Source organism: Salmo trutta, chromosome 1, assembly GCF_901001165.1.
Source record: "Salmo trutta chromosome 1, fSalTru1.1, whole genome shotgun sequence".
NCBI lineage: Eukaryota > Metazoa > Chordata > Actinopteri > Salmoniformes > Salmonidae > Salmo > Salmo trutta.
Window position 1 is genome coordinate 249,764 of NC_042957.1, and position 25,415 is coordinate 275,178.

Genomic DNA, 25,415 nt, shown 5'->3' on the forward strand with positions numbered 1-25,415 from the left:
GCTATATAGGTCAGTAGCTAGATAGGGTCAGTATCTATAACAGGGTCAGTGCTATATACCGGGTCAGTTTCCAGTCATAGCTATATACAGGGTCAGTAGCTATATACAGGTCAGTAGCTATATACAGGTCAGTAGCTATATACAGGGTCAGTAGCTTATACTATGGTCAGTAGCTATATACAAGGGACAGTTCCAGGGTCAGTAGCTATATACAGGGTCAGTAGCTATATACAGGGTCAGTAGCTATATACAGGGTCAGTAGCTATATACAGGGTCAGTAGCTATATACAGGGTCAGTTCCAGGGTCAGTCGCTATATACAGGGAGAGTAGCTATAAACAGGGTCAGTAGCTATATACAGGGTCAGTAGCTATATACAGGGTCAGTTCCAGGGTCAGTAGCTATATACAGGGTCAGTAGCTATATACAGCGTCAGTAGCTATATACAGGGTCAGTAGCTATATACAGGGTCAGTAGCTATATACAAGGTCTGTTCCAGGGTCAGTAGCTATATACAGGGTCAGTAGCTATATACAAGGTCACTAGCTATATACAGGGACAATAGCTATTTACAGGGTCAGTTCCAGGGTCAGTAGCTATATACAGGGTCAGTAGCTATATACAGGGTCAGTAGCTATATACAAGGTCAGTAGCTATATACAGGGTCAGTAGCTATATACAGGGACAGTAGCTATATACAGGGTCAGTAGCTATATACAGGGTCAGTAGCTATATACAGGGTCAGTAGCTATATCAGGGACAGTAGCTATATACAGGGTCAGTAGCTATATACAGGGTCAGTAGCTATATACAGGGTCAGTAGTTATATACAGGGTCAGTAGCTATATACAGGGACAGTATCTATATACAGGGTCAGTAGCTATATACAGGGTCAGTTCCAGGGTCAGTTCCAGGGTCAGTAGCTATATACAGGGACAGTAGCTATATACAGGGTCAGTAGCTATATACAGGGTCAATAGCTATATACAGGGTCAGTAGCTATATACAGGGACAGTAGCTATATACAGGGTCAGTAGCTATATACAGGGACAGTAGCTATATACAGGGTCAGTAGCTATATACAGGGACAGTTCCAGGGTAAGTAGCTATATACAGGGTCAGTAGCTATATACAGGGACAGTAGCTATATACAGGGTCAGTAGCTATACAGGGACAGTTCCAGGGTCAGTAGCTATATACAGGGTCAGTAGCTATATACAGGGTCAGTAGCTATATACAGGGTCAGTAGCTTTATACAGGGACAGTTCCAGGGTCATAGCTATATACGTCAGTAGCTATATACAGGGTCAGTTCCAGCTCAGTATCTATAATACAGGGTCAGTAGCTATATACAGGGTCAGTAGCTATATACAGGGTCAGTAGCTATATACAGGGTCAGTAGCTATATACAGGTTCAGTAGCTATATACAGGGTCAGTAGCTATATACAGGGACAGTAGCTATATACAGGGTCAGTAGCTATATACAGGGTCAGTAGCTATATACAGGGTCAGTTCCAGGGTCAGTAGTTATATACAGGGTCAGTAGCTATATACAGGGACAGGTCCAGGGTCAATAGTTATATACAGGACAGGTCCAGGGTCAGTAGTTATATACGGGACAGGTCCAGGGTCAGTAGTTATATACAGGGACAGGTCCAGGGTCAGTAGTTATATACAGGGACAGGTCCAGGGTCAGTAGTTATATACAGGGACAGGTCCAGGGTCAGTAGTTATATATAGGGACAGGTCCAGGGTCAGTTCCCGTCTCATCATGGAACCCCTCAGTGCTCTCATGAAATCTGTAGATGAGTCATTCATTATTATCTCATTTAGTTTCAGTGGAACTCTTCTGACACACCTAAACTTTCCTCCTGAAACGCCCTAGTGGGCACGGAGCTATCTCAACTCAGCTCTCTACGATTCCTCACTTCCTGTCTCTTCTCCTCCTATCTCCTCGCCATTTATCTCCAATTTGTGTTTTTCAGAGGTGAGGGGAGGATCTAAGGAATAGAGGATGTGATGGCTAGTTACATTTTCAGACAGAGCCCATCATCAGGACAGAGAGTAGTGTAGTTTCTCAGGAATCCCCAAAAATTATAAACAGTTTCATTTAAGACATCAGCGAAAGGAAATCACCTGCACCACAAAGATGTATAGAGAATTGTCATGCTTTATTAAACATTTATATATTATCATAGTATTTATGGAGTTAGTTGAACTCTCTATGTACAGTAAATGGCTCTGGAAATTACTGTCATGTCCCCAGTCAATGTGCAGGCTGCAGAGAATACACTATACATTCAGTATATGACTGATTTGGAATGGATGGAGTCTCTCAGTGTATCCTAGCCCCCCCTGTCTCTCAGTGTATCCTAGCCCCCCCCTGTCTCTCAGTGTATCCTAGCCCCCCCCTGTCTCTCAGTGTATCCTGGCCCCCCCAGTCTCTCAGTGTATCCTAGCCCCCTGTCTCTCAGTGTATCTTAGCCCCCCCTGTCTCTCAGTGTATCCTAGCGCCCCCTGTCTCTCAGTGTATCCTAGCCCCCCCTGTCTCTCAGTGTATCCTAGCCCCCCCCTGTCTCTCAGTGTATCCTAGCCCCCCCTGTCTCTCAGTGTATCCTAGCCCCCCCCTGTCCTCTCAGTGCTATCCTAGCCCCCCCCCTGTCTCGCAGTGTATCCTAGCCCCCCCTGTCTCTCAGTGTATCCTAGCCCCCCCTGTCTCTCAGTGTATCCTAGCCCCCCCCCTGTCTCTCAGTATATCCTAGCCCCCTGTCTCTCAGTGTATCCTAGCCCCCCCTGTCTCTCAGTGTATCCTAGCCCCCCCTGTCTCTCAGTGTATCCTAGCCCCCCCTGTCTCTCAGTGTATCCTAGCGCCCCCTGTCTCTCAGTGTATCCTAGCCCCCCTGTCTCTCAGTGTATCCTAGCCCCCTGTCTCTCAGTGTATCCTAGCCCCCTGTCTCTCAGTGCATCCTAGCCCCCCCTGTCTCTCAGTGTATCCTAGCCCCCCTGTCTCTCAGTGTATCCTAGCCCCCTGTCTCTCAGTGTATCCTAGCCCCCCTGTCTCTCAGTGTATCCTAGCCCCCCCTGTCTCTCAGTGTATCCTAGCCCCCCCTGTCTCTCAGTGTATCCTAGCCCCCCCTGTCTCTCAGTGTATCCTAGCCCCCCCGTCTCTCAGTGTATCCTAGCGCCCCCTGTCTCTCAGTGTATCCTAGCCCCCCCTGTCTCTCAGTGTATCCTAGCCCCCTGTCTCTCAGTGGTGAGCCATTCAGAGATCCCTTTCAGTCCCAAATGGCTCCATATTTTCCCAAATAGTGCACTACTTTTGAATAGAGACTCTTGGGAATAAGGTGCTATTTGTGACACACGTTCGGCAGTCTCTAGACTTCAACGTGATTACTGTCCCTGTCTGTTTTATGACACAGCTAGGACCCACATAAAACTGTTGTGAAATCTGCCACACCTTCTCACCATGGTTTCACTCTGACTGGGAGGAAGAGAGTTGGGGTTGTGTGTGCGTGTGTGTGTGTGTGTTGATCTGGCTAGGTAGGTAGAATACAGCTGACCTGTGCAGGTAGCTAGAATACAGCTGATCTGGCTAGGAAGGTCGAATACAGCTGATCTGGCTAGGTAGGTAGAATACAGCTGATCTGTGTAGGTAGGTAGAATACAGCTGATCTGGCTAGGTAGGTAGAATACAGCTGATTTGGCTAGGTAGGTAGAATACAGCTGATCTGGCTAGGTAGGTAGAATACAGCTGATCTGGCTAGGTAGGTAGAATACAGCTGATCTGGCTAGGTAGGTAGAATACAGCTGATCTGGCTAGGTAGGTAGAATAGCTAGGTAGGTAGAATACAGCTGATCTGGCTAGGTAGGTAGAATACAGCTGATCTGTGTAGGTAGGTAGAATACAGCTGTTCTGGCTAGGAAGGTATAATACAGCTGGGCTAGGAAGGTATAATACAGCTGATCTGTGAAGGTAGGTAGAATACAGCTGAGATGGCTAGGTAGGTAGAATACAGCTGGTCTGTGTAGGTAGCTAGAATACAGCTGATCTGCCTAGGTAGGTATAATACAGCTGATCTGGCTATGTAGGTAGAATACAGCTGATCTGGCTAGGTAGGTAGAATACAGCTGGTCTGTGTAGGTAGAATACAGCTGATCTGGCTAGGTAGGTAGAATACAGCTGATCTGTGCAGGTAGCTAGAATACAGCTGATCTGGCTAGGTAGGTAGAATACAGCTGAACTGTGTAGGTAGGTAGAATACAGCTGATCTGTGTAGGTAGGTAGAATACAGCTGATCTGTGTAGGTAGGTAGAATACAGCTGATCTGTGTAGGTAGGTAGAATACAGCTGATCTGGCTAGGTAGGTAGAATACAGCTGATCTGGCTAGGTAGGTAGAATACAGCTGATCTGTGTAGGTAGGTAGAATACAGCTGATCTGTGTAGGTAGGTAGAATACAGCTGATCTGGCTAGGTAGGTAGAATACAGCTGATCTGGCTAGGTAGGTAGAATACAGCTGATCTGGCTAGGTAGGTAGAATACAGCTGATCTGGCTAGGTAGGTAGAATACAGCTGATCTGTGTAGGTAGGTAGAATACAGCTGATCCGGCTAGGTAGGTAGAATACAGCTGATCTGGCTAGGTAGGTAGAATACAGCTGATCTGGCTAGGTAGAAAGGCTGGTGCAGATTTCCTACTCCAGAGAAAAGCTCTATGTACCAAAAAGTTAAGATATAAAAAAAATGCATAATTAATCAGGAGCTCGTAAAACAGTTGCTATGCAATGTAGCGACAATCTCACTCTGAAGAGGCATGTGCCCTTGTTCACTCTGAAGAGAAGTGTGCCCTTGTTCACTCTGCAGACAAGTGTGCCCTTGTTCACTCTGCAGAGAAGTGTGTCAGTCGACCACTAGAGGGGGGTGTTGTCTCTCTCTCCAGAGTTAATCTAAACAGTGCCTTCCATCGGCATGGAGACCTGCGTGATGAAAGGTAGTAATTATACCTGTGAATAAATATTCCATATATTCAGGGATGAAGCGGTAATAGGTTGGGAGGTAGTTATGTAGAGGACATTATCGTCCCTTACAGTCAGAGCAGTTGTTGTTATTCACATACTCTAGATCTCTCTACCTAAAATATACTCTAGATCTCTCTACCTACATTATACTCTAGATCTCTACATTATACTCTAGATCTCCCTACCTACATTATACTCTAGATCTCTACATTATACTCTAGATCTCCCTACCTACATTATACTGTAGATCTCTACATTATACTCTAGATCTCTCTACCTACATTATACTCTAGATCTCTACATTATACTCTAGATCTCCCTACCTACATTATACTGTAGATCTCCCTACCTACATTATACTCTAGATCTCCCTACCTACATTATACTCTAGATCTCCCTACCTACATTATACTCTAGATCTCCCTACCTACATTATACTCTAGATCTCCCTACCTACATTATACTCTAGATCTCCCTACCTACATTATACTCTAGATCTCTCTACCTACATTATACTCTAGATCTCCCTACCTACATTATACTGTAGATCTCCCTACCTACATTATACTCTAGATCTCTCTACCTACATTATACTCTAGATCTCCCTACCTACATTATACTGTAGATCTCTACATTATACTCTAGATCTCCCTACCTACATTATACTCTAGATCTCCCTACCTACATTATACTCTAGATCTCCCTACCTACATTATACTGTAGATCTCTACATTATACTCTAGATCTCTCTACCTACATTATACTGTAGATCTCTACATTATACTCTAGATCTCTCTACCTACATTATACTGTAGATCTCTACATTATACTCTAGATCTCCCTACCTACATTATACTGTAGATCTCTCTACCTACATTATACTCTAGATCTCCCTACCTACATTATACTCTAGATCTCTCTACCTACATTATACTCTAGATCTCTACATTATACTCTAGATCTCTCTACCTACATTATACTCTATATATCTCTACCTACATTATACTCTATATATCTCTACCTACATTATACTCTAGATATCTCTACCTACATTATACTCTAGATCTCTACATTATACTCTAGATCTCCCTACCTACATTATACTCTAGATCTCTACATTATACTCTAGATCTCTCTACCTACATTATACTGTAGATCTCCCTACCTACATTATACTGTAGATCTCCCTACCTACATTATACTCTAGATCTCTCTACCTACATTATACTCTAGATCTCCCTACCTACATTATACTGTAGATCTCTCTACCTACATTATACTGTAGATCTCCCTACCTACATTATACTCTAGATCTCTCTACCTACATTATACTGTAGATCTCTACATTATACTCTAGATCTCCCTACCTACATTATACTCTAGATCTCTACATTATACTCTAGATCTCCCTACCTACATTATACTCTAGATCTCTCTACCTACATTATACTCTAGATCTCCCTACCTACATTATACTGTAGATCTCTCTACCTACATTATACTGTAGATCTCCCTACCTACATTATACTCTAGATCTCCCTACCTACATTATACTCTAGATCTCTACATTATACTCTAGATCTCCCTACCTACATTATACTCTAGATCTCTCTACCTACATTATACTGTAGATCTCCCTACCTACATTATACTCTAGATCTCTACATTATACTCTAGATCTCTCTACCTATATTATACTCTAGATCTCTCTACCTACATTATACTCTAGATCTCCCTACCTACATGATACTCTAGATCTCTCTACCTACATTATACTCTAGATATCTCTACCTACATTATACTCTAGATCTCCCTACCTACATGATACTCTAGATCTCTACATTATACTCTAGATCTCCCTACCTACATTATACTGTAGATCTCCCTACCTACATTATACTGTAGATCTCCCTACCTACATTATACTCTAGATATCTCTACCTACATTATATTCTAGATCTCCCTACCTACATGATACTCTAGATCTCTACATTATACTCTAGATCTCCCTACCTACATTATACTCTAGATCTCTACATTATACTCTAGATCTCCCTACCTACATTATACTCTAGATCTCTACATTATACTCTAGATCTCTCTACCTACATTATACTGTAGATCTCTCTACCTACATTATACTGTAGATCTCTCTACCTACATTATACTCTAGATCTCCCTACCTACATTATACTCTAGATCTCTCTACCTACATTATACTCTAGATCTCCCTACCTACATTACACTCTAGATCTCCCTACCTACATTACACTCTAGATCTCCCTACCTACATTATACTGTAGATCTCCGTACCTACATTATACTCTAGATCACTACCTACATTATACTCTAGATCTCTACATTATACTGTAGATCTTTCTACCTACATTATACTGTAGATCTCTCTACCTACATTATACTCTAGATCTCCCTAGCTACATTATACTCTAGATCTCCCTACCTACATTATACTGTAGATCTCCCTACCTACATTATACTCTAGATCTCTACATTATACTGTAGATCTCTCTACCTACATTATACTGTAGATCTCCCTACCTACATTATACTGTAGATCTCCCTACCTACATTATACTGTATATCTCTCTACCTACATTATACTGTAGATCTCCCTACCTACATTATACTCTAGATCTCTACATTATACTGTAGATCTCTCTACCTACATTATACTGTAGATCTCCCTACCTACATTATACTGTAGATCTCCCTACCTACATTATACTGTAGATCTCCCTACCTACATTATACTCTAGATCTCCCTACCTACATTATACTGTAGATCTCTACATTATACTCTAGATCTCCCTACCTACATTATACTCTAGATCTCCCTACCTACATTATACTCTAGATCTCTACATTATACTCTAGATCTCCCTACCTACATTATACTCTAGATCTCCCTACCTACATTATACTCTAGATCTCTACATTATACTCTAGATCTCTCTACCTACATTATACTCTAGATCTCCCTACCTACATTATACTCTAGATATCTCTACCTACATTATACTGTAGATCTCCCTACCTACATTATACTCTAGATCTCTACATTATACTCTAGATCTCTCTACCTATATTATACTCTAGATCTCTCTACCTACATTATACTCTAGATCTCCCTACCTACATGATACTCTAGATCTCTCTACCTACATTATACTCTAGATATCTCTACCTACATTATACTCTAGATCTCCCTACCTACATGATACTCTAGATCTCTACATTATACTCTAGATCTCCCTACCTACATTATACTGTAGATCTCCCTACCTACATTATACTGTAGATCTCCCTACCTACATTATACTCTAGATATCTCTACCTACATTATATTCTAGATCTCCCTACCTACATGATACTCTAGATCTCTACATTATACTCTAGATCTCTACATTATACTCTAGATCTCCCTACCTACATTATACTCTAGATCTCTACATTATACTCTAGATCTCTCTACCTACATTATACTGTAGATCTCTCTACCTACATTATACTGTAGATCTCTCTACCTACATTATACTCTAGATCTCTCTACCTACATTACACTCTAGATCTCCCTACCTACATTATACTGTAGATCTCCGTACCTACATTATACTCTAGATCACTACCTACATTATACTCTAGATCTCTACATTATACTGTAGATCTTTCTACCTACATTATACTGTAGATCTCTCTACCTACATTATACTCTAGATCTCCCTAGCTACATTATACTCTAGATCTCCCTACCTACATTATACTGTAGATCTCCCTACCTACATTATACTCTAGATCTCTACATTATACTGTAGATCTCTCTACCTACATTATACTGTAGATCTCCCTACCTACATTATACTGTAGATCTCCCTACCTACATTATACTGTAGATCTCTCTACCTACATTATACTGTAGATCTCCCTACCTACATTATACTCTAGATCTCTACATTATACTCTAGATCTCCCTACCTACATTATACTGTAGATCTCCCTACCTATATTATACTCTAGATCTCCCTAGCTACATTATACTGTAGATCTCCCTACCTACATTATACTGTAGATCTCCCTACCTACATCATACTCTAGATCTCTACATTATACTCTAGATCTCTCTACCTACATTATACTCTAGATCTCCCTACCTACATTATACTCTAGATCTCCCTAGCTACATTATACTGTAGATCTCCCTACCTACATTATACTGTAGATCTCCCTACCTACATTATACTCTAGATCTCTACATTATACTCTAGATCTCCCTACCTACATTATACTCTAGATCTCTACATTATACTCTAGATCTCCCTACCTACATTATACTCTAGATCTCCCTACCTACATTTTACTCTAGATCTCCCTAACTACATTATACTCTAGATCTCCCTACCTACATTATACTGTAGATCTCCCCTACCTACATTATACTCTAGATCTCTCTACCTACATTATACTGTATATCTCTCTACCTACATTATACTCTAGATCTCCCTACCTACATTATACTCTAGATCTCTCTACCTACATTATACTGTAGATCTCCCTACCTACATTATACTCTAGATCTCTCTACCTACATTATACTCTAGATCTCTCTACCTACATTATACTCTAGATCTCTCTACCTACATTATACTCTAGATCTCCTTACCTACATTATACTCTAGATCTTTCTACCTACATTATACTCTAGATCTCCCTACCTACATTATACTGTAGATCTCCCCTACCTACATTATACTCTAGATCTCTCTACCTACATTATACTGTATATCTCTCTACCTACATTATACTCTAGATCTCCCTACCTACATTATACTCTAGATCTCTCTACCTACATTATACTGTAGATCTCCCTACCTACATTATACTCTAGATCTCTCTACCTACATTATACTCTAGATCTCTCTACCTACATTATACTCTAGATCTCTCTACCTACATTATACTCTAGATCTCTCTACCTACATTATACTCTAGATCTCCCTACCTACATTATACTCTAGATCTCTCTACCTACATTATACTCTAGATCTCTCTACCTACATTATACTCTAGATCTCCCTACCTACATTATACTCTAGATCTCTCTACCTACATTATACTCTAGATCTCCTTACCTACATTATACTCTAGATCTTTCTACCTATATTGGTCATTAACAGAAACCTTGAGGCCCCAGGCTTAGTCCCCATGCAGCAGAAACCTTGAGGCCCCAGGGTTAGTCCCCATGCAGCAGAAACCTTGAGGCCCCAGGGTTAGAGTCCCCTTGCAGCAGAAACATTGAGGCCCCAGGGTTAGAGGCCCCAGGGTTAGTCTCCATGCAGCAGACAACTTGAGGCCCCAGGGTTAGAGTCCCCAGGGTTAGTCCCCATGCAGCAGAAACCTTGAGGCCCCAGGGTTAGTCCCCATGCAGCAGAAACCTTGAGGCCCCCGGGTTAGTCCCCATGCAGCAGAAACCTTGAGGCCCCAGGGTTAGTCCCCATGCAGCAGAAACCTTGAGGTCCCAGGGTTAGAGGCCCCAGGATAATCTCCATGCAGCAGACACCTTGAGGCCCCAGGCTTAAAGTCCCCATGCAGCAGACACCTTGAGGCCCCAGGGTTAGTCCCCATGCAGCAGAAACATGAGGCCCCAGAGTTAGAGTCCCCATGCAGTAAAAATATTCAGGCCCCAGTTAGAGGCCCCAGCAGCTAAAACCAAATCCAAGCATGAATAATGTAACAGGATTCCTCTGTCTCGTCAGATCAGATATAAATTGAGTTAGTTAGCCTGCCAGGCAGAACTGTGAACACACATGAATAATACATGATTCTCTCTCTCTCTCCTCTCTCTCTCTCTCTCTCTCTCTCTCTCTCTCTCTCTCTCTCTCTCTCTCTCTGTCTCTCTGTCTCTCTGTCTCTCTCTCTCTCTCTCTCTCTCTCATTCTCTCTCTCTCTTTCTCTCCCCTACTGCTGCTGGGGGAAGTGTTCACCTGTTTATCAGCGAGATTATAGTTACTCTAAGGGGTTAATTTATTGATTTCAGACTAGGTTGAAGGGTGTGATTTCAGATTTATAGAATTCAGAGCAGATGTAATACTTCTATAATATGGAGTGAATCAAACGAGCGAAAAATGCATCTTATTTCCCTATCTAACACCTGTTTATGTTTGTGACTAGAATGTCATGCAAAGATCATTGAACAAGAGTGACCACACAGCCTTCAGAGAGGAGGCGCCGTACCTGACCTGATTTCACTGAAGAAAGTAGTGAGTTTTCAGTGATGCTGAGGGGGAGAGAGAGAGAGAGAGAGAGATGGAGGAAGGGAGATGAGAGGGGAAAGAGAAAGAGAGAGAGAGAGAGAGAGAGAGAGAGAGATGAGAGAGAGAGATGAGAGAGATGAGAGGAGAGGAAGGGAGATGAGAGGGGAAAGAGTGAGATGAGGTGAGGTGAATCAGGGAGTGAGGAGGGAGAGAGAGGAGGGTGAGGAAGGTGAAGTATGTGAGAGGTGAAGGAGAGAGTTGGTGAAGTGAGGGGGAGAGAGGAGGGTGAGGAGGGTGAAAAAGCGAGAGAGAGAGAGAGATGGACTGAGTGAGTAGTACAGAGCTCCGCCCCCTTGCTATAGCCTGCCACCTCTCTCTCTCTCTCTCTCTCTCTCTCTGTCTCTCTCTCTCTCTCTCTCTCTCTCTCTCTCTCTCTCTCTCTCTGTCTCTCTGTCTCTCTCTCTCTCTCTCTCTGTGTCAGTCAGAGCTATCTGCTTCTCATCACGCAGCTGTAGCTAGGGGGCCAAATCAGAGCCACACCTGGTCTACAGCCGTTACCACCTGTTACCTGTTTCACTCTGCATCCACCTGACGACATTGTTGGAGCCTGGAGGAAACTGGAGGAAGGTAGAGCAATACATAACAAAGCATCCTAACCTAAGGACTTAGCTACGAGCAGGAGAGCTACGAGCAGGAGAGCTACGAGCAGGAGAGCTACGAGCAGGAGAGCTACGAGCAGGAGAGCTACGAGCAGGAGAGCTACGAGCAGGAGAGCTACGAGCAGGAGAGCTACGAGCAGGAGAGCAGTCACAATGAGCTCTGTCATCCGGACAGACAGGAGGATGTAGGCTACAGTAATTTTGAAGACGTGCAGATTTGGCCCTTACTGCATCGTAAGGGACAGTAAACTCGAAGGACGGACAGACAGACAGACAGCCTGTCAGAAAGGCAGACATGACATCACCAAACGGAGAAGACAGAGACCCTGAGATAGAGCTTTTCGTTAAGGTAAGATGTGTGTGACAGGTGTGTGTAGTGTAGTAGTGGACAGTGTGTAGTGTAGGTGTGGACAGTGTGTAGTGTAGTAGTGGACAGTGTGTAGTGTAGTGGTGGACAGTGTGTAGTGTAGTGTAGTAGTGGACAGTGTGTAGTGTAGTGGTGGACAGTGTGTAGTGTAGTGGTGGACAGTGTGTAGTGTAGTAGTGGACAGTGTGTAGTGTAGTGTAGTAGTGGACAGTGTGTAGTGTAGTAGTGGACAGTGTGTAGTGTAGTGTAGTAGTGGACAGTGTGTAGTGTAGTAGTGGACAGTGTGTAGTGTAGTAGTGGACAGTGTGTAGTGTAGTAGTGGACAGTGTGTGTGTTCTGTAGTGGACAGTGTGTGTGTGTGTGTGTTCTGTAGTGGACAGTGTGTGTGTGTGTGTGTGTGTGTGTGTGTGTGTGTGTGTGTGTGTGTGTGTGTGTGTGTGTGTGTGTTTTCTGTGTGGACTGTGTGTGTGTGTGTGTGTGTGTGTGTGTGTGTGTGTGTGTTCTGTAGTGTAGTAGTGGACGGTGTGTGTGTTGTAATAGTAGGGGTCGAGTTACCGTAGCAACAGGTTCTGCTGAGGTCAACCCAGGAGACACCAATACCATAGGTGTTGCTGGCAGAGTAAAACATCCTTCTCCAACCTGCACTATGACAACAGCTCTGTGGTAAAACACTATCCTACCTCATCCACTGGACATCCTCGGGGGCTGACATCCATCTGCATCCGTCCTGGTTCTGGGCCGTATGCACAACATGTCCACGATTAGTTTGGACTTTTAAATCATAATGAATAATAAGGGACCTGAATCCTGGATCAGTACTCTCACTGAGACACTATATGTGAAAACAGGTCCATATAATCAACCACATGAAACCTGCTGTTGTGTTCTCCACAGCCCCCCTGGAGGGTTACAGCAGGTGTGGTTACCTGGAGGACTAGAGGAAGGGGAGGCAGAGAGAAGCAGGTGTGGGTACCTGGAGGAGAGGCAGAGAGAAGCAGGTGTGGGTACCTGGAGGACTAGAGGAAGGGAAGGCAGAGAGAAGCAGGTGTGGGTACCTGGAGGGGAGGCAGAGAGAAGCAGGTGTGGGTACCTGGAGGACTAGAGGAAAGGGGAGGCAGAGTGAAGCACGTGTGGGTACCTGGAGGACTAGAGGAAGGGGAGACAGAGAGAAGCAGGTGTGGCTACCTGGAGGACTAGAGGAAGGGGAGGCAGAGAGAAGCAGGTGTGGGTACCTGGAGGGGAGGCAGAGAGAAGCAGGTGTGGGTACCTGGAGGACTAGAGGAAAGGGGAGGCAGAGAGAAGCAGGTGTGTCTACCTGGAGGACTAGAGGAAGGGGGAGGCAGAGAGAAGCAGGTGTGTCTACCTGGAGGACTAGAGGAAGGGGGAGGCAGAGAAAAGCAGGTGTGGGTACCTGGAGGACTAGAGGAAAGGGGAGGCAGAGAGAAGCAGGTGTGGCTACCTGCTTACATCCTTTAAGCAGACAGGTCACTGACTATTCACCGCTTTACACGTTCCTTATTTTAAAAACTATGACCTGAAGGTAAAAAAATTTAAACCAGACAGTCCAAGGCTGAAAACCAAGACATGTTGCATGTCTGTTTCCCATGCTGCCCTGGGGGGACCTGCCCCATATAGAGGGAGTGACAGACATCACATGGACCAGCGCTACATCTCCTAGGATCCAAGCTAACTCACATCATGCATGTTAAAGGACCCCACACATTACGGTCAGGAAGAGGTGGTTCTCACATTATGGTCAGGAAGAGGTGGTTCTCACATTAAGGCCAGGAAGAGGTGGTTCTCACATTAAGGCCAGGAAGAGGAGGTCCACACATTAAGGTCAGGAAGGGGAGGTTCTCACATTAAGGTCAGGAAGAGGAGGTTCTCACATTAAGGTCAGGAAGAGGAGGTTCACACATTAAGGTCAGGAAGAGGAGGTCCACACATTAAGGTCATGAAGAGGAGGTCCACACATTAAGGTCAGGAAGAGGAGGTTCTCACATGTTGAAGGGAAGAGGAGGTTCTCACATTAAGGTCAGGAAGAGGAGGTTCTCACATTAAGGTCAGGAAGAGGAGGTTCTCACATTAAGGTCAGGAAGAGGAGGTTCTCACATTAAGGTCAGGAAGAGGAGGTTCTCACATTAAGGTCAGGAAGGGGAGGTTCTCACATTAAGGTCAGGAAGAGGAGGTCCACACATTAAGGTCAGGAAGAGGAGGTCCACACATGTTGAAGGGAAGAGGAGGTTCTCACATTAAGGTCATGAAGAGGAGGTTCTCACATTAAGGTCAGGAAGAGGAGGTTCTCACATTAAGGTCAGGAAGAGGAGGTTCTCACATTAAGGTCAGGAAGAGGAGGTTCTCACATGTTGAAGGGAAGAGGAGGTTCTCACATGTTGAAGGGAAGAGGAGGTTCTCACATGTTAAATGGAAGAGGAGGTTCTCACATGTTAAATGGAAGAGGAGGTCCACACATTAAGGCCAGGAAGAGGAGGTTCACACATTAAGGTCATGAAGAGGAGGTTCACACATTAAGGCCAGGAAGAGGAGGTTCACACATTAAGGTCAGGAAGAGGAAGTTCTCACATTAAGGTCAGGAAGAGGAGGTTCTCACATGTTGAAGGGAAGAGGAGGTTCTCACTTGTTAAATGGAAGAGGAGGTCCACACATTAAGGCCAGGAAGAGGAGGTCCACACATTAAGGCCAGGAAGAGGAGGTTCTCACATTAAGGTCAGCAAGAGGAGGTTCACACATTAAGGACTGGAAGAGAAGGACTGTTGATTTGAAGAGATTCTGATACTACTTAACACTAAACAGCTCACAGTGCTTTAGCCTCAACTAAATCTCTCTTCTGAGACAAGGGGACTGACCTGCAATTTATTCACCCCCAGTGTACTGTGGACAGTGGGTACTATCATAACAAACCAGAGTACTATCAAGGTAAACATCCAGGTGTCTTTGGTAAGAGGAGATGAGTGTTGTAGTAGGTTCATCAGGTCTGGGTATCTGGTCCGTGTATCAGGTCAGGTCAGTCCAGTGCCCTGACATCAGCTTGGTGCAGGTCAGTCAGTCAGATCTGCTGAACCACTGCTCTGAGAATCCATGACTAGCCTGGAGTTTATTCACCCCAAGGGATTGTGGGCAGTGGACACACACCATAACAAACCAGGGCAATTTCATCTTAAAAATACATTTGATTGTAAATGTTTTGGATTTGAACAAACTGTCATCTCTCCAATGAACCTCAGGTCATTCTAGTTGAGTTTAATCCTGTACTTTGTAACCTGTTTGTCTGTCGTCAGCCCCTCCTCAGGTCAGTCTGTTGTCAGCCCCTCCTCAGGTCAGTCTGTCGTCAGCCCCTCCTCAGGTCAGTCTGTTATCAGCCCCTCCTCAGGTCAGTCTGTTATCAGCCCCTCCTCAGGTCAGTCTGTTATCAGCCCCTCCTCAGGTCAGTCTGTCGTCAGGTCAGTCTGTCGTCAGCCCCTCCTCAGGTCAGTCTGTCGTCAGCCCCTCCTCAGGTCAGTCTGTCGGCAGGTCAGTCTGTCGTCAGCCCCTCCTCAGGTCAGTCTGTTATCAGCCCCTCCTCAGGTCAGTCTGTTATCAGCCCCTCCTCAGGTCAGTCTGTTATCAGCCCCTCCTCAGGTCAGTCTGTCGTCAGCCCCTCCTCAGGTCAGTCTGTTATCAGCCCCTCCTCAGGTCAGTCTGTTATCAGCCCCTCCTCAGGTCAGTCTGTCGTCAGCCCCTCCTCAGGTCAGTCTGTCCTCAGGTCAGTCTGTCATCACCCCCTCCTCAGGTCAGTCTGTTATCAGCCCCTCCTCAGGTCAGTCTGTTATCAGCCCCTCCTCAGTCTGTTTAGTTTAGCACTGTACAGACGGCTATAATATACTGAACAACAAAACCACAACATGTAAGGTGCTGGTCCCATGTTTAATGAGCTGAAATAAAAGTTCGCAGAAATGTTCCATACACACAAAAATATTATTTCTCTCAAATGTGTTTACATCCCTGTTAGTGAGCATTTTATCCTTTGTTAAGATAATCCAGCCACCTGACAGGTGTGGTATAAACAGAAGCTGATTAAACAGCATGATCATTACACAGGTGCACCTTGTGCTTGAGGACAATAAAAGGCCATTTGGCATGCTGACTGCAAGGACCATCCACCAGAGTTGTTGCCAGAGAATTGAACATTAATTTCTCTACCATAAGCCGCATCCAATGTCATTTTAGAGAATTTGGCATTGTGTCCAACTGGCCTCACAACTGTCGACCACGTGTATGGCGTCGTGTGGACAAGCAGTTTGTTGATGTCAATGATGTGAACAGAGTGCCCCATGGTGGCGGTGGGATTATGGTATTGGCAGGCGTAAACTACAGACAATGAACACAACAGCATTTTATTGATCGCAATTTGAATGCACAGAAATGCCTTGATCAAATCAAATTTTATTGGTCACATACACATGGCTAGCAGATGTTATTGCGAGTGTAGTGAAATGCTTCTGAGGCCCATTGTGAGGTCAATTTTTATTATTAAAGGTATCTGTGACCAACATACAGTGCATTCAGAAAGTACTCAGACCCCTTGACATTTTCCACATTTTGTTACGTTACAGCCTTAGAAAAAAATGGATTCAATGTTTTTTCCCACCCTTATCAATCTACACACAATAAATACCCCATAACGACAAAGAAAAAACTGTTTTAGAAAAAACCAACTGAAATATCACATTTACATAAGTATTCAGACCCTTTACTCAGTACTTTGTTGAAGCACCTTTGGCAGCGATTACAGCCTAGAGTCTTCTTGGGTATGACTCTACAAGCTTGGCACACCTGTATTTGGGGAGTTTCTCCCATTCTTCTCTGCAGATCCTCTCAAGCTCTGTCAGGTTGGATGGGGAGCGTTGCTGCATAGCTATTTTCAGGTCTCCCAGAGATGTTCGATCGGGTTCAAGTCCGGGCTCTGGCTGGGCCACTCAAGGGCATTCAGAGACTTGTCCCGAAGCCACTCCTGCATTGTCTTGGCTGTGTGCTTAGGGTCGTTGTCCTGGTGGAAGGTGAACCTTCGCCCCAGTCTGAGGTCCTGAGTGCTCTGGAGCAGGTTTTCATCATCTTTCCTGTCTAGTCTCCCAGTCCCAGCCGCTGAAAAACATCCCCACAGCATGATTCTGCCACCACCATGCTTCACAGTAGGGATGGTGCCAGGTTTCCTCCAGATGTGACGCTTGGCATTCAAGCCATTGAGTTCAATCTTGGTTTCATCAGACCAGAACATCTTGTTTCTCATGGTCTGAGAGTCCTTTAGGTGCCTTTTGGCAAACTCCAAGCGGGCTGTCATGTGCCTTTTACTGAGGAGTGGCTTCTGTTTGGCCCCTCTACCATAAAGGCCTGATTGATGGAGTGCTGCAGAGATGGTTGTCCTTCTGGAAGATTCTCCCATCTCCACAGAGGAACTCTGAAGCTCTGTCAGAGTGACCATCGGGTTCTTGGTCACCGCCCTGACCAAGGCCCTTCTCCCCTGATTGCTCAGTTTGGCCGGTTTGGCCGGACGGCCAGTTCTAGGAAGAGTCTTGGTGGTTCTAAACTTCTTCCATTTAAGAATGATGGAGGCCACTGTGTTCTTGGGGACCTTCAATGCTGCAGAAGTTTTTTGGTACCCTTCCCCAGATCAGTGCCTCGACACAATCCTGTGTCGAAGATCTACGGACAATTCCTTGGCTTGATTTTTGCTCTGACATGCACTGCCAACTGTGGGACCTTATATTGACAGGTGTGTGCCTTTCCAAATCATGTTCAATCAATTGAATTTACCACAGGTGGACTCCAATCAAGTTGTAGAAACATCTCAAGGATGATCAATGGAAACAGGATGCACCTGAGCTCAATTTCAAATCTCATAGCAAAAGGACTATGTCAATAAGGCATTTCTGTTTTTTATGTTAATACATTTGCAAAAATGTCTAAAAAACTGCTTTTGCTTTTCAATCTCATTGATGAGGGGAAAAAAATAATTTTATCAATTTTAGAACAAGGCTGTAATGTAACAAAATGTAGAAAAAGTCAAGGGGTCTGAATACTTTCCAAGTACACTGTATATCTATCTATCTTTATTCCCAGTCATGTTAAATCCATAGATTAGGGTCAAATGGGTTAATTTCAATTGACTGATTTCCTCATATGAACTTTAACTCAGTAAAATCTTTGAAATTGTTTGTCAGGGATTTCTTCGTCGTTTGACGATATAGCGAAATCATCGTCGGAAAAAGATGACCAATATGCAGCAGAGTTGATATAGTTCATTTTGAACATGTAATAAACTCAAAATGAATATACAAAATAACAAAAAACGAACTCACGATATACTGACAGTCCTATTAGGCTTACACACACTAAACACGAAACAATCTCCCACAATTAAACAGACAAACACACCCAACTAATATAGGACTTCCAATCAAAGGCAACACCACACAGCTGCCTTCAATTGGAAGTCCACCCCAATTAACCAAACATAGACATACAACTAACTAGATCAACATAGAAATACGTAAACAAGGAACAGTGCCCAAAAACCCCGGAATACTTAAATCAAATGCCCTTTTTAGAAAAACACCACCCCTAACCACATAAAACAAATACCTTCTGCTATGTCCTGACCAAACGACAATACCAATTAACCCTTATACTGGCCAGGACGTGACATTGTTCCATGTCACGTTTTATAATTTTGTTCAGTATACAAAACAGGATCAATAACCCCAAAATAAGTACTACTTTTCTGGTTCCTAAAAAAGCTCAGTATTTAGACAAGTTAGCTGACTCCTAACTCCTTGATCCTGCTTTGTATTGTACCCCTTTGATCAGTTTAGTCAAGGAAAGCCCTACAGATGTAGGATCTCAGTTTGAGCCAGTCTCCTACAGCAGGAAAATAATCCTGCAGCAACAGGAAATGTGAATAATTATGTGGATTATACATTTATAGCGGTGGATACATTTTTAGTAAAAGGAAGAAAAAAAAAATCAAGTCTGAAATTTAAAAGTGGAAATTACAAACTATTGGAAGCCTTTTAAACCTGAAAATAAACTAAAACGTTTTAAAAATTGACGCAGTGAGCAAATTAAGTGTTTGCATAGTAGAAGTTCAGTGTATTAGGTCAGTCCTCTGTCCTGCTGTCACTGTCCCTCTATTGTCCTCGGTGTTCTAGATGTTGACTGTCTATTATGATCAGCAGTGTATTGTGTTACCACAGGACCCATAGAACTCAGCAACAACAATACACTCGTAGAAGCTTCAACACACACACACACACACGCACACACACACACACACACACACACACACACACACACACACACACACACACACACACACACACACACTCATACACACGCGCATACACACGCACACACACACACACACACACGCACGCACGCATACACAAAAGCTTCACTACAGCATCAATGGGGGGGGGGCATTGGCATACAGTCTAGTCAGCATGGTACAGAGAGACAGTGGCTCATCAGATACAGTGGTCCATCATATTACACTAGCTAGCCTGACCGCCACACCCCGACCCATACTACACTAGCTAGCTAGCCTGACCTCCACACCCCATACTACACTAGCTAGCTAGCCTGACCGCCACACCCCGACCCATACTACACTAGCTAGCTAGCCTGACCTCCACACCCCATACTACACTAGCTAGCTAGCCTGACCGCCACACCACCATACTACACTAGCTAGCTAGCCTGACCTCCACACCCCATACTACACTAGCTAGCTAGCCTGACCTCCACACCCCATACTACACTAGCTAGCTAGCCTGACCCCCACACCCCATACTACACTAGCTAGCTAGCCTGACCCCTACACCCCATACTACACTAGCTAGCTAGCCTGACCGCCACACCCCGTCCCATACTACACTAGCTAGCTAGCCTGACCGCCACACCCCAACCCATACTACACTAGCTAGCTAGCCTGACCGCCACACCCCATACTACACTAGCTAGCTAGCCTGACCCCCACACCCATACTACACTAGCTAGCTAGCCTGACCGCCACACCCCGACCCATACTACACTAGCTAGCTAGCCTGACCTCCACACCCCATACTACACTAGCTAGCTAGCCTGACCACCACACCCCGACCCATACTACACTAGCTAGCTAGCCTGACCTCCACACCCCATACTACACTAGCTAGCTAGCCTGACCGCCACACCCCGACCCATACTACACTAGCTAGCTAGCCTGACCTCCACACCCCATACTACACTAGCTAGCTAGCCTGACCGCCACACCATCATACTACACTAGCTAGCTAGCCTGACCCCCACACCCCTAGCTTGTCTGACCTCCACACCCCATACTACACTAGCTAGCTAGCCTGACCCCCACACCCCATACTACACTAGATAGCTAGCCTGACCCTCACACCCCATACTACGCTAGCCAGCTAGCCTGATCTCCACACCCCATACTACACTAGCTAGCTAGCCTGACCACCACACCACCATACTACACTAGCTAGCTTGCCTGACCTCCACACCCCATACTACACTAGCTAGCTAGCCTGACCGCCACACCCCGACCCATACTACACTAGCTAGCTAGCCTGACCCCCACACCCATACTACACTAGCTAGCTAGCCTGACCTCCACGTCCCATACTACACTAGCTAGCTAGCCTGACCCCCACACCCCGACCCATACTACACCAGCTAGCTAGCCTGACCTCCACACCCCATACTACACTAGCTAGCTAGCCTGACCTCCACGTCCCATACTACACTAGCTAGCTAGCCTGACCCCCACACCCCGACCCATACTACACCAGCTAGCTAGCCTGACCTCCACACCCCATACTACACTAGCTAGCTAGCCTCGCCCCATACTACACTAGCTAGCTAGCCTGACCTCCACACCCATACTACACTAGCTAGCTAGCCTGACCTCCACGTCCCATAATACACTAGCTAGCTAGCCTGACCTCCACACCCCATACTACACTAGCTAGCTAGACTGACCACCACACCCCATACTACACTAGCTAGCTAGCCTGACCTCCACACCCCATACTACACTAGCTAGCTAGCCTCGCCCCATACTACACTAGCTAGCTAGCCTGACCTCCACACCCCATACTACACTAGCTAGCTAGGCTGACCACCACACCCCATACTACACTAGCTAGCTAGCCTGACCTCCACACCCCATACTACACTAGCTAGCTAGCCTCGCCCCATACTACACTAGCTAGCTAGCCTGATCTCCACACCCCATACTACACTAGCTAGCTAGCCTGACCGCCACACCCCATACTACACTAGCTAGCTAGCCTGACCTCCACACCCCATATTACACTAGCTAGCTAGGCTGACCACCACACCCCATACTACACTAGCTAGCTAGCCTGACCGCCACACCCCATACTACACTAGCTAGCTAGCCTGACCTCCACACCCCATACTACACTAGCTAGCTAGCCTGACCTCCACACCCCATACTACACTAGCTAGCTAGCCTGACCTCCACACCCCATACTACACTAGCTAGCTAGCCTGACCTCCACACCCCATACTACACTAGCTAGCTAGGCTGACCACCACACCCCATACTACACTAGCTAGCTAGCCTGACCGCCACACCCCATACTACACTAGCTAGCTAGTCTGACCTCCACACCCCATACTACACTAGCTAGCTAGCCTGACCTCCACACCCCATACTACACTAGATAGCTAGGCTGACCACCACACCCCGTACTACACTAGCTAGCTAGCCTGACCGCCACACCCCATACTACACTAGCTAGCTAGCCTGACCTCCACACCCCATACTACACTAGCTAGCTAGCCTGACCTCCACACCTGACCTCCACACCCCATACTACACTAGCTAGCTAGCCTGACCCCCACACCCCTAGCTAGCCTGACCGCCACACCCCATACTACACTAGCTAGCTAGCCTGACCTCCACACCCCATACTACACTAGCTAGCTAGCCTGAACTCCACACCCCATACTACACTAGCTAGCTAGCCTGACCTCCACACCCCATACTACACTAGCTAGCTAGCCTGACCTCCACCCACATGGCAGAAACTGGTTGAATCAATGTTGTTTTCACTTTATTTATTTTAACCTAAATCCATGGTGACATGGTGAAATGTTTTGTTGATTTCACGTTGAATTCGAAGTTAGTTGACAACTCAACCAAATGTAAATGAAAACTAGACGTTGAACTGACCATACTGTCCTGCTCACACCAACCAGTGGATGCTAGCCCTAACCCTACACAAATTCTGTCTAAGTAAATATTATTAAGCTAAAGTTTACAGTCTAGTCAAATTCATGAACCTTTTTACTGCAGTGAGCTAAATCAGGGTCACACAGAGTTTTTCTTGTTAGTCTTAAAATAAATCTACTACGAAACGAAAGTATACACCTCACACACATTGTTGTGGGCTTAAAACAAGAAGACACCTGGACCAACGTCAGATATAGAGTTGACATGTAATTACGGTATTACACTTCATATACAGTCCCAGTCAAAAGTTTGGACAAACCCAGTCATTCATAACCACTCTGACATCAATGGAAGAAACAAATATCTAATTTAAGATTTTTTTTATTTGAACCTTTATTTAACTAGGCAAGTCAGTTAAGAACAAATTCTTACTTTCAATGACGGCCTAGGGTTTAACAGCCTTGTTCAGCGGCAGAACAATAGCTTTGTATCTTGTCCACTCAGGGATTTGAACTTGCAAGCTTTTGGTTGCTAGTCCACCACTCTAACCACTAGGCTACCCTGCCGCCCCAAAGATGTCTTTGGTACATAATTGATCTAGCCTATAGTCCGAAGTTAAACACACTAGCAATCACCTTTATGTGTGGACTGTATTATTATCCATACAGGATGGACCGGTTACCTTACGCTACGCTCCAAAACATCTATCCAGAACATTTAGATTGTATAGCTCTAGGCCATGCTGTTGGTTCACTGAGGCAGGGTTAACTTACAGAGCTAGCCTACACTTATATTTCATTTGTATTTATTTTGAATAGCCTAGTAACAGGACATTGTTTATATTTTCATAATTAATAGTCTGACACGTTAGCTTCAGCTACAGAATATCTCACCACTGTGCGTTTACATCTCCTCCTCTCTCTCTTTCATTCCTTTCTCCAGTGTGCAGAGAGAGGTGATGCCAATAGTTTAATGAAATATGTTTAGTTGTGAAAACATGTTACTATCGACATTCCTGAAACAGATTTCACTTGGTTTCCCAAATGAAGCACTGGGTAGCTGCAGGAACAGGGTAGGAGAGCCCATGGCATACAGAGTACTGGGCAGGAACAGGGTAGGAGAGCCCATACAGAGTACTGGGTAGCTGCAGGAACAGGGTAGGAGGGCCCATGGCATACAGAGTACTGGGTAGCTGCAGGAACAGGGTAGGAGAGCCCATGGCATACAGAGTACTGGATAGCTGCAGGAACAGGGTAGTAGGTATTAAATTGCCCTAGCCCCACACCCAGCCCAGTGGACCCCTAGCCCCACACCCAGCCCAGTGGACCCCTAGCCCCATACCCAGCCCAGTGGACCCCTAGCCCCATACCCAGCCCAGTGGACCCCTAACCCCACACCCAGCCCAGTGGACCCCTAACCCCATACCCAGCCCTGTGGACCCCTAGCCCCACACCCAGCCCTGTGGACCCCTAGCCCCACACACAGCCCTGTGGACCCCTAGCCCCACAGCCAGCCCAGTGGACCCCTAGCCCCACACCCAGCCCTGTGGACCCCTAGCCCCACACCCAGCCCAGTGGACCCTTAGCCCCACACCCAGCCCTGTGGACCCCTAGCCCCACACCCAGCCCTGTGGACCCCTAGTTCCATACCCAGTCCATTGCTATGTAAAGGTATCTCTGTGGTCAGTGAAGCAGGTAATGGAATCAGTATTCATAATTCAGTCAGTCCATGGTGTCAGGTGACTGGGTTAGTTTCCACCGCTGTGGAAACTCCACACACACACACACACACACACACACACACACACACACACACACACACACACACACACACACACACAGTGAGATACCTGATCTCTCCCCTCCTCTCTCTCTCTCCCCTTTCTATCTCTTCCCCTCCTTCTCTCTCTCCCCCCTCCTTCTCTCCCCCCTTCTCGCCCTCTCTCTCCCCCTTCTCTCTCCCCCTTCTCTCTCTCCCCCCTCCTTCTCTCTCTCCCCCTCCTTCTCTCCCCCTTCTCTCTCTCCCCCCTCATCGCTCTCTCCCCTGTTCTCTCTCGCCTTCCCCTCCTTCTCGCTCTCTCCCTTCACCCTCTCTCCCTCCCCCTCTTTCTCTCTCTCTCCCTCTCCCCCTTCACCTCCCTCTCTCCTTCTCTCCCTCTCTCTCTCTCTCTCTCTCTCTCTCTCTCTCTCTCAATTCCAGTTCAATTTAAGGGCTTTATTGGCATGGGAAACATATGTTTACATTGCCAAAGCAAGTGAAATAGGTAATAAATAAAAGTGAAAAAACACTGACCAAAGTTTATTTAACTAGGCAAGTCAGTTAAGAACAAATTCTTATTTACAATGATGGCTTACCCCGGCCAAGACCTAACCCGGAAAATGTTGGGCCAATTATGCATTTCTATTTGGGACTTCCAATCACAGCCAGTTGTGATACAGCCTGGAATCAAACCAGGGTCTGTAATGACACTTGTAGCGCTGAGATGCAGTGCCTTAGACCGCTGCGCCACTAACGAGAATAAAGATATTTCAAATGTCATATTATGTCTACGTACAGGAGGTTAGGAAGTGCAGCTCAGTTTCCACCTCATTTTGTGGGCAGTGTTGCACATAGCCTGTCTTCTCTTGAGAGCCAGGTCTGCCTACGGCAACCATTTGCAATAGCAAGGCTGTCACGTCCTGACCAGTATTAGGGATTATTTGTAATTGTAGTTTGGTCAGGACGTGGCAGAGGGTATTTTGTTTATGTGGTTCGGGGTGGTGGTTAATTTAGTAGGGTGTTTGGTTAGTTAGTTCCGGGTTTTGGGGTTATGTTCTGTGTTAGTATTTCTATGTTCTTTCTGGTTAGTT

General features: G+C 45.4%; 1 protein-coding gene across 2 annotated transcripts in view; it reads left to right on the plus strand.

The window, feature by feature from the left end:
- LOC115206734 (chloride intracellular channel protein 5) overlaps positions 1 to 25,415 on the plus strand; it is a 68,219-nt gene that overhangs the window by 24,609 nt on the left and 18,195 nt on the right. Inside the window, exon 1 of one of the 2 annotated variants that reach the window (XM_029774015.1) lies at positions 12,273 to 12,293. The exons of the other annotated variant lie outside the window; for it this stretch is intronic. The gene's annotated coding sequence lies outside the window, so the exon portion shown is untranslated. Of the gene's footprint in view, positions 1 to 12,272; positions 12,294 to 25,415 lie in introns of those variants that run through there. 2 annotated transcript variants of the gene reach the window in all.